Consider the following 10,412-nt stretch of genomic DNA (forward strand, 5'->3'; position numbering starts at 1 on the left):
CTAGGGTGCAGGTAGCAGGGGAGCGTGGGAGAAGATGGGGTCAGAGTGGTAGGGCCAGATTACGTGGGCCTAATGAGGAAGTAGCCACGTCTTCTTGAGTCTCCTTGCACGGTGTCCCCCCTTCCAGCCCCTGCCCCAATGTCTGCAGGAGCCCAGTTCACATTGCATTCCTTTCCACCTGGATATTCGGGAGAGGCCCTCATCTCTTGTCTCTCCTCTCCCACCCTCTTCCACCTATACCCAGTACCAGGTCAATCTTTCTAAAGTCAAGTGTCACCCTGTCTTTCTGACTCAAAAACTGTCAATGCCTCCACTTCCCCTCCCCCCACAATGCAGCCTTGACCTGTCCACCAAGTTTCTTCCCCCTTACCCTCTGTTCTCCAGCTGTGTTCCAGGCATGCTCCCTTAGTTCCCTTTGCCAGGAGTGGAAGTAGGACTGTCTTGGACTCAGAGGACCCAGGTTCAAGTCTCAGCTCTGGCAGTTGTTAGCTGTGGGGCTGTGGGCAAGTTATTTAAACTTTCAGGGCCCCAGTTTCCCCATACATAACTAAAATGAGGTTCGGAGAGGCGTGTGAATTACTTAGCAAGGTAGGTTGATTATTGCAAAGTGCTATCACCGTCCAACCTCACCAGTCTGGCAATAATACTCAATTCCAATATGTCTCCACCATGAAGTCATTCCCAAAACTTCCAGCAAGGTTTGTTCTATCCCTCCTCTGAGTTGTCATTGCCCTTTGCATCTAAAAGACCTCCATCTTGCTGATGCCTCCTCTTAGGGTGTTTTGGGCACCAGTCACATTGCCAGTATCCCCAGTAGTTTGGGAGCACCTGGGATCAGGATCCTGGTGGGGCTCACCACTGAGTCCTTCATAGTGCCCAGCTCGAGGAGGAAGGGAGGCCCAGGGAAGGCATCTGGAGACACAGAAGTGGGTTCAAGTCCTGGTTCTGCCACTTCTTGGCAGTGTGAACTTGACTTTCTGAGCCTCAGTTTTCTCATCTATAAAATGGGTACAGGAATGCCTACCTCTCTAGGGTGTTGCGAGGAACCCACATACCAAGCACAGTGCCCAGTACAGTCCCAGGCAGAAAGGGAGCATGTTACCACTGTTTATTGTGTAACCTCCTTTTCTCCAAGCCCTTGCGCTACAATCTCCCCCACCAACTAGGTTTGCCCCCTTCCAGGCTCAGCCAGCCTCTCCCAACCAACCTGCCCCTGAGCTCATGAAGTACTTTTTGAGTGGAATTTTGTCACATAAAACTAACATCAAATGTGCAAGCTCATCTCCTCATCTAGGTCACGACATCCAGGACAGGGACTAGGTGAGAGGCATCTCTGTAGCCCCAGTGGCCAGCACCGGATCTGGTCTAGAAGAGCCAGTGTCAGGGAGCTCAGGGAGTGTGTGCTGAATGCAGTTAAGTATCTGTGTGTAGAAGCAGGAAGACATGAGAGAGCATGAGATGGGGGCTGTGAGGATGGAAAGGGTCCCTGGAGCTTAAAGAAACCTGGGAAAGAGTGAGTGAGGATGGCATCAAACTTCTGCCACTGAGGAGTGAGCACGTGGATACTGAGCGCTGACTCTATACCAGGCCCTGTGCCATGTATTTCCCACGCAGGATATCCTTTAACCTCAAAAGTCCCCTGTGCGGTGTTAGCATCCCCTTTCCCTGGATGGAGATCTGAGAGTCTGAGAGGCAAGGAAACTTGCCCTGGGGTCCACAGCAAGCAAGCAGTGGAGCTAGAACTTCCGCCCAGATTCCCAAGCTTGTCTTCTTCCTCCAGCCATCCAGAGTGAAGGGAGAGGATGCTCCCACCTCTTGCTGGTAGCGTCAGTGTGTCTGTCAGAACAGTAGGGAGGGAACCGGGAGTGGAACGTGTGAGCTGTTGAACAAGGGAGGAAAAGCACTTGGGGAAAGCTGAGGCCAGGACGCAGGGCAGAGGGGCGGGGCTTCAGGGATGCACACTGGTCATGGCCGCTGCCTTTCTCTGCCCCAGGCCACCCCCGCAGCCTGCTGGGGGTTGGTCTGCCCTGTCCCTAGGATTCCTGCCCTGCCCGGGAAGGGCCCTAGGGTGGCCTTGGGCTGCCACGGCCTCTAGACAGGCAGATGGTGTCTCAAGCCAACGGGGTAGGTCTGTGATTGAGCAGAGACCAGGGCCGCATGTGAGCTTTCATGGCCCTGCCTACTTTGGCCTTCGTGGGCACTTCCTTCCTGAACAATATTTTAATATATATTTTACAACTACATTGGTATAAACTCAAATATTCTCTGGGCTGAACTAATCATTATATATTCACTGTTATTATATTCATTTATTTCTTCCGATGTTAAAATAACTTAAAATTAAAACATTGTCTTGGGCCCTAGATGCTGGACCTACACAACTAACAATAAGCTGGCCCTGGCAGAGGGCAGCACAGAAGCTATAAATGAGTAAAAACAACTCTGCTCAGGGGGAGAGAGGTCCTGAGGCCTGGGCAGCTGGGTGTCCGTCTCTACAATTCACCTTGGGCGCATTGAACACGAGTGACTGTGGACACCCCTTCTCATTTCCCAGCTCCACCCCAGCTATGCTTCCTAGTCCAGAGAGGCAATCACATTCCTGTCAGGGCCTCTAACTGGCTCCTATGGCCTTGGACCAACTTCTTGCTGGCAAATGAGAGCGATTTATCGCCCCAGGCTCCTGACTGGGAGGCAAAGCCCGTGGTTCCCAGCTTCCTCTCCTCTGAGGGGCCGGGGAAGGGCTGGGCCCACCCTGAGGCTGGCCTCCTTCCAACCAGCCCCCCGGGGGGGGTCAGCTGAACCAGTGGCTCCAGCTTGTCCCTGGAGTGGGACATGTTGTAGAGGTCACAGAAAAACACCAGCATAAACAAGCACTGCTTATGTAGGCAGAGGAAATGGCCATGTCTTGGCCTGTGACAGCTTTATGAGGAAGGGAAGCAGAGATGAGGGGAGAGGAAGATGGGGGGTGGGGGAGGGGCAAGGTGCTGAGAAGGGAGGCAGGGCCCAGGGCGAGGAGGGGGAACTACAGAATTGAAACCCAACCCCTCCCTCTTCAGTGTGGTCGATACAGCTCGCCTACCTGTTTTCTCATTACATGTTCACAAAACCCTGAAGGTAGGTACACTTTTATCCCCACTTTTGAGGTGCAGAAACTGAGGCTTAGAGAGGTGAAGGAGGGCACTTGCCCAACATTATACCCAACTAGGGATTCTCTGTTAGTGGTGGAGTTAGATTTGAACAAATTGGGCCTGTGTGATTCATTGTTGGGTGGGTGAGAAGAGCTCAGTCAGTTAGGTGGTGGCAGAGAGGTGGGGGTGAGTGAGGCAGGAGAGCCTTTTATCTGCACTGTTTCCCATAAAGTACACTTGATTTGCTTCCAAGATACTCTGGGGTGGGTATCCGCATACTAGTAGCTGATGTTTACTATACGCCAAGCACCGCTTACATACTTTACATGTCTCTCCTCCTCTAGTGCTTAGTGTGCTTTGATTATGACAGGCACTGGGTTGAGTACTTTAAGTGTATTTGCTCATTCACTTTTCACAACACTCCTGTGATGAATAGCCCCATTTTACAGATGAGGACAACTGAAACCCAGAGAGGTGAAGGGACCTCCGTGAGGTCACAGGGCTAGCCAATGAGGGACCCTGGATTTGAACCTTGTTTTTTCAGACTCTAAAGACCAAAGAGGAACTGGGGTTGGGCAGGGCAGTGGGCGTTGACGCAGTGGGATAATCCCGGCAGAGCGAGAGGGCTGAAGACGGAGCCCAGTCAAAGAAGGAACCTCAAATGCCAGAGACTGTTCTTCACCCAGAGGGATGGTTAGAAGTTTCCATGTCCAGAAGGAAAGAGAGGAAGTAGGTCTAGAGAGTGGCTGGAGAGATTGGGGTTGGATGTTGGGAAGCACTTCCTCATTCTGTGGATCACTAAAGCACCACTTACCTGGCAGCATCTTGCCTGGAAGGAGGGGCTGTCTAAAATGATTCCCCTGAGGCTTGGAGATTGAATCAGACTTTGGGGAGGACATGCAAGGACTTAAATTGTCTCAAACAGCAGGGTACACACAGCATTCCCCCTGTTCCTCCTTCGGAGACCAGCTCCCAGTTACAGGTGGAAGGAGAAGAAATGGGCCTGAGTCCCAAGCACCAGATTCCTCTCACCGTCTTCCCCGTCTCAGGCCAGGTCTGTCCCCAGCTGTGTATTTCACCGTTTACATACATCGTACTCTGTCCAGGTCTGAGAGGCCCAGCCCCTTGGAAATATGTGCATGCTCTTGTCCCCCCACGAGATGGGGGCTGTGGTGCAGTGTACAGAGCTGCAGCATCACTGAGTTAGGCACCTCATCAGCTGAGGCCTTGGGCCGCTGGGGACTGTGAGATGAGGAAGGATGATGGAGACCGTGGTCAAACAGTTTCATGCTACCCAGGCTGCTTTGGTCTGAATCTCACAGCAGGCCCATGTGCTGAGAGCTTAGAGACCCATGATACAGGCCAGGAAAACAGACTCAGACAGGACTAGAACATGAAAGGAAACACAGGAGATGCGCCAAGTGGCAGTGTTTAGAGGAGGGCAAGGCTTCATCCTAATGGGATAGTGCAGAGGGGGCCTCATTTCAAGGTAGCATTTGGAAGAAGCTAGAAGAGTGGATACAGCTGCAAAGGTGGGGACAATATCAGCAGGATGGGAGGAGGTACCATGGAGGAGGGAAGAGTGTGAGCTAGGGTTGGAGTCAGGAAAGCACGTGAGGTGAACTTGAGGAACTGGGTTGAACCTGAGGAACTTGAGGAACTGGGTTCGCAGGAGAACACAGTGGGGGCAGGGAGAGAGGAGGGGATGGGTCTGGAGCAGAGACTTGCCCCTACATGCCCAAAGGCAGATTTGCTTTGAACTCCCTAGGAGCCACTGAAGGTTTTTGAGTAGGAGAGGAGTCTGACGAAAGCTGTGCCTAAGGAAGATAAACCTGGCAGCGTGGTGGTGGGGAGGGGAGAAGGGGGAGGGTCTGGAGGCAGAAAACCCAGGGAGAAAGCTGTTTCTAAGACTCCTGGAAAGAGAAGGTTAAAGTCATGGCCAGGGAGCCAAGAGACATCAGTTCTCGACAAAGCACAACCACTGAGTCACGGTCCCTCCCCTTCTCTTGGCCTCAGTGTTTCGATCTGCACAGTAAGGGATTTGGGCTTCAGTTCTCCAAGGGCCCTTCGGCCAAAACATCCCAGAGCTCTGACTTGCCAAGGTCCCTCCAAGATTCCCTGGAAGGACAAACGTGCCCAAGGGATAGTAAAGCAGGGTGGGCGGTAAGGGCAGGGAGGCTGAGAATGGAGTTGCTCGGGCCACTGATGTTGTCACATTCCAGGTCCCTGACAGCAGAGGAGTTGGAGGGTGGAGCCCAGGGACACACCCAGAGGCGCTGGTCTTGCCCACAGTGATGGCAAAGAGCCTCGAGAGGAGAAAGCCAGGAGCTGTCGGGCTCGGCAGTGGTGTGAGCACCTAGCAGGATAGGCAAAGTCTTAAAAAGACCCAGCTGGGGTACAAAAAGTAAGTGGTGCATTGGCCTAGGGCTTGGCATTACAAACACATACAATTTTGCTACTGATATACTGGCGAATCTCAGTGTCCTCCGCCAGCCTCTGCCCCCTTCCCTCCCTACCAGCTCTCACCCCAGGCCACCTCTGAGTCCTCAGGACTTGTATGGATGGGAGTGCCCAGGCCTAGCCACCAAATGTTGGCCCTGGAGTTATGGGATTTAGTGCCAACCAGGCAAGGAACGTGGCAGGGAAAGGGCCTCAGAGAGGTACTGGGAGCTGTGCAGCTGGACTAGCCCACCACCCACATGGTGGCCTTCCCAGGAAAGGGAGGCAGAACCACAGTAGCTGCCTTCAGTCTAACCCAGTGCTTCTCAACAGAAGGCAATCTTGCCTCTCAGGGGACATTTGACAATATCTGGAAGTGTTTTCGGTGGTCACAACTAGGGGGCAGAAGGGAGGCGTGTGCTAGTGGCACACAGAATGGCACAGAGAGGCCATGGGTGCTGCTGCTTAGGACACGGGACGGGCTCCACAACAAAGAATTTCCCCACCCGAAACATCAGTGGTGCCAGGGTTGAAAACCCCTGGTCTAACCCAAAGCCTTCCAGCTGTGATTGGGGTTAACTGGCCAAGGCCAGTGTGACCAAAGTCTGTAAAGCCAGGAGATCAAGAGTGAGAAGGTGAAGGGAGAAGAAAAGAAGGGCTATAGGGAACCGACTGTGTACCATGCAGCCCTGCTCTCAGAGCTCTGAAGGAGCCGCCCTCCCAGACAGTGAAGCTTGGACAGCTGGGTGAAGAGAGAAGGGACAGTATGTAGGGAGAGACCTGTCGAGCAGGTGCCTAGAAGGTGGCAAGCAAGTAGTCAGGACTGAGTGCCCTCCTGGGGCTCAACACTCTGCCAGACACCCAGGGAGACACAGTGCCTCAGAGTCACCGCTCACAGCCACATGGCCCTTTACATCCAACCAAGCCTCACTGTCCACTGGCTCCTGTGGGCTTCATCAGTGCTCCAGGGAGAGGCAGGATGAAGATGCTTCTCTCTGCTCTGGGGTATTAGAAAAAACCACTGTTCCATGAAACAGGAGCCATAGGGGGGTCTTAGCTCTGTTGCTCTGAACTATGTGACCCTGAGCAAGACCCCCACACCCGGCTCTTCCTCCAAGCCCACAGGGTCTAGGAAGCTGAACCAGGGTACGTGTTCCACACCCTCCACCAGTCCCAAGGGGTAGACTTGGGGGCTTCTGGGCTGCTGTTCCCTGGGAAGAAGCCCCTGGCCCTCTCCTGGGTGCAGGTAGGCCTGTGCATACACACACATGTCCAAGGACATGTGCGTTGCACACACATACTCATGTGGGCACACACAAAGTCACGCACGCACACACACACACACACACACACACACACACCAGATTCTTTGTTCCCTGGCTGGAGCAATTGTGGGGAGAAGGGTGGATAGGATCAAGAACTTACAGAACGTACAAGGATCTCAGCCCCAAGACAGTGTCCAGGAGCAGCTGCGTGAGCTTACTGCCAACCAGCCTCCTGCGAGGAGGTAAGCCTCAGCAAGGGGGTGCAGCAGGCCGGCGCTGCCCAGGCAGGAGACCCAGCTCTCAGGTGGGGTGCAGTCGGAGGCATCGTCACCTGCCAGCTTTCCCCCAGACTGCAGCCCTCATCCTAGACAGCCTCCAGGAAAGTGTCACAGATTTGCCCTGTCAACGTAGCCAAGAATTTTGTGGACAGCTGAGGTGACATCTCCTTCTGAGTGGGGGCTTCCCAGGCCTTCAGCCTTGCGTTGTCCTGGTTCGTCCACATACAAATGGCGAAAACCACCAACTAATGTGTGAAAGAGTCTCACTGTGTCATTGTTCGCAGGGTGCTCAGGCTGAGTGGCCAAGGTTAAAAGGCAAATAAGTGCCACTTGGGGAAGAGACCAGTGCGTGATTCCAGGTTGCTGAGAACAGAGGACAGGCACACCAGGTTTTACTTACAGCAACAGAGGAGAAAGACACTGCACAAGATCCAGGCACTTGCAGAGTGTGGGTCCCCCAGGGCCGGAAGTTCTGTTCTGCAGCCAACTCATGCCGTGTGACTGCAGGCGCCCCACTTCGTGCTGTAGCAGAAGGACAACATCCTTTCCCTCTCCCTCTCCAGGGTCTGAAATACAGAAAGCTGAGGGCGTGCCTGAGGACCACTGACGTGGGAGCTTAAGCAGAACAAAGGAATCTACATCAAGCCCAGAACAGAGAGAGAGTCCCTCACAAGGCCGTAAGCCCAGCACAGTATTCCAGGTCCAAGGCCCAGCAGGGGTGGGAGGTGGACCGCTGCAGGATACTGCCTTTCCCAACACTCGCTGAGCCTTTTCTTATCTCCCCTCCATCTTGCTCCCACATCCAGAAGGAAAGAAACCACTCACAACCACTCCAGGGAAAGGTCCTGAAAGAACCAGGGAGGGAGAGCCAAAGAGGCCCCAAAGGCCAGAGCAGACTCAGGGACAAGGGCAGGGCTGAGCTTGAGGCTTACCTGGGCAGTGGGTGTGCTGAAGGGCCTGTGAGGGCTGGCTTGAGTGGAAAGGTTTGTGTGGGCTGCAGCCTCATTGGATACCAATAAGCCAAGAGCAATCAGCCATTTCTAGTAAAGCTGCATAGAGCATCTTATATAATGTACTGTTCTTTTGTTTCAAGTCCATTAGCTTGGCACATAGAACCTGGGGCATTCTGAGTGCTTCCTGACAAAAGCTTTCATATACTTGCTTTTGCTCTCTCATTCCCTCTTTCTACTCTTCTTAAGCTCTCTTTTTCCTTCTTTCTCTCTCACTCTTTCTGTCCCATCTCTCCATCCAGCATTCACTGAGAACTGGCAGGCCCTGTGCTGGGCTCTGGGCCCAGAGTTGAATAAAGCCCAGACTCTGCCTACAAGGAACTCAAAATCCCATGAAGGAGGCAAATATGGAAATTGTTTCAATACATGGCAGTAATTCACAAGCCAGAGATAAGCACAGCCTGGAGAGTGAGGATGTGGAGTGGGTGGGGAAAGCCAGGGTAGGCTTCCTGGAGGAGGCACAGTCTAAAAGTCTTCAAAGGTAGATAGATAGCGGGAAGCAACCGCAGAGCACAGGGAGATCAGCTCGGTGCTTTGTGACCGCCTGGAGGGGTGGGATGGGGAGGGTGGGAGGCAGGGAGATGCATGAGGGAAGGGATGTGGGAACAGATGTATATGTATGACTGATTCACTTTGTTATAAAGCAGAAACTAATAAAAAAAAAAAAGAATAATGCTTCAGGGCTTCCCTGGTGACGCAGTGGTTGAGAGTCTGCCTGCCAGTGAGAGGCCCGCGTACCGCAAAAAAAAAAAAAGAATAATGCTTCAAAAATTAGCTTATAAACAAAAGGTCAACACACTGAAGCATAACACCTAATAACTCCATGTCACAGAATAAGAAACATTTTAATTTATATACTTTATCCTTGGATTGAATCACTCTGAGGCTCTAAACAATAATACAAACTTCATTTGTCACCAAAGAAAATAGCAAAGATAATAAAATAAGTGATTCAAACATTTACAAGTTCTATTAATAAATTATACTCCTTGCAGAAAGAATACAGTCCAATTTAATATTAATTTAAATATTTAGTTACTCTGAAAAATGTTTAAGAAAAATGTATTATTTCAAGTATTGTATACTTGAAAGTCCCTGAGAGTAGATCTTAAGTGTTCTTAGCATGCACACACACACACACACACACACACACACACAAACACGTTAAGTATGTGAGGTGATAAAAAAAAAATTGATGACTAATAAGAGCCTGCTGTATAAAAACATAAATAAAATTAAATTTAAAAATTAAAAAAAAAGAGTCATGTACCGCAATGTTCATTGCAGCTCTATTTACAATAGTCAGGACACGGAAGCAACCTAAATGTCCATTGACAGATGAATGGATAAATAAGATGTGGCACATATATACAATGGGATATTAATCAGCCTTAAAAAGAAATGAAATTGAGTTATTTGTAGTGAGGTGATGGACCTAGCGTCTGTCATACAGAGTGAAGTAAGTCAGAAAGAGTAAACCAACTACCGTATGCTAACACATATATTTGGAATCTAAAAAAAAAATGGTTATGAAGAACCTAGGGGCAGGACAAGAATAAAGACACAGATATAGGGAATGGACTTGAGGACATGGGGAGGGGGAAGTGTAAGCTGGGACAAAGTGAGAGAGTGGCACGGACTTATGTATACTACCACATGTAAAATAGATAGCTAGTGGGAAGCAAGCACATAGCACAGAGAGATCAGCTTGGTGCTCTGTGACCACCTAGAGTGGTGGGATAGGGAGGGTGGGAGGGAGACACAAAAGGGAGGGGATATGGAGATATATGTATATGTATAGCTGATTCACTTTGTTATAAAGCAGAAGCTAACACACCATTGTGAAGCAATTATACTCCAATAAAGATGTAAAAATAAATAAATAAATAAATAAAAATTAAAAAATGATACAAATGAACTTATTTGCAGTACAGAAACAGATTCACACACATAGAAAATAATCTTATGGTTACCAAAGTGGAAAGGGGGGAGAGATAAACTAGGAGTTTGGAATTAACAGATACACACGACTATATATAAAATAGATAAACAACAAGGTCCTACTGTATAGCACAGAGAACTATACTCAATACCTTGTAACAACCTATAATGGAAAAGAATCTGAAAAGGAATATATATATATATATGAATCACTTTGCTGTACACTGAAACTAGCACAACAGTGTGATTCAACTATACTTAAGAAAAAATAAATAAAATATGTGCTGATTATGGTTATGCATGGAAGCACAGGGCAACACAAGCATGTGTCCACACAGTGGCTCAGAAAAA

This window comes from Hyperoodon ampullatus, assembly GCF_949752795.1.
Source record: "Hyperoodon ampullatus genome assembly, chromosome: X".
Lineage (NCBI taxonomy): Eukaryota > Metazoa > Chordata > Mammalia > Artiodactyla > Ziphiidae > Hyperoodon > Hyperoodon ampullatus.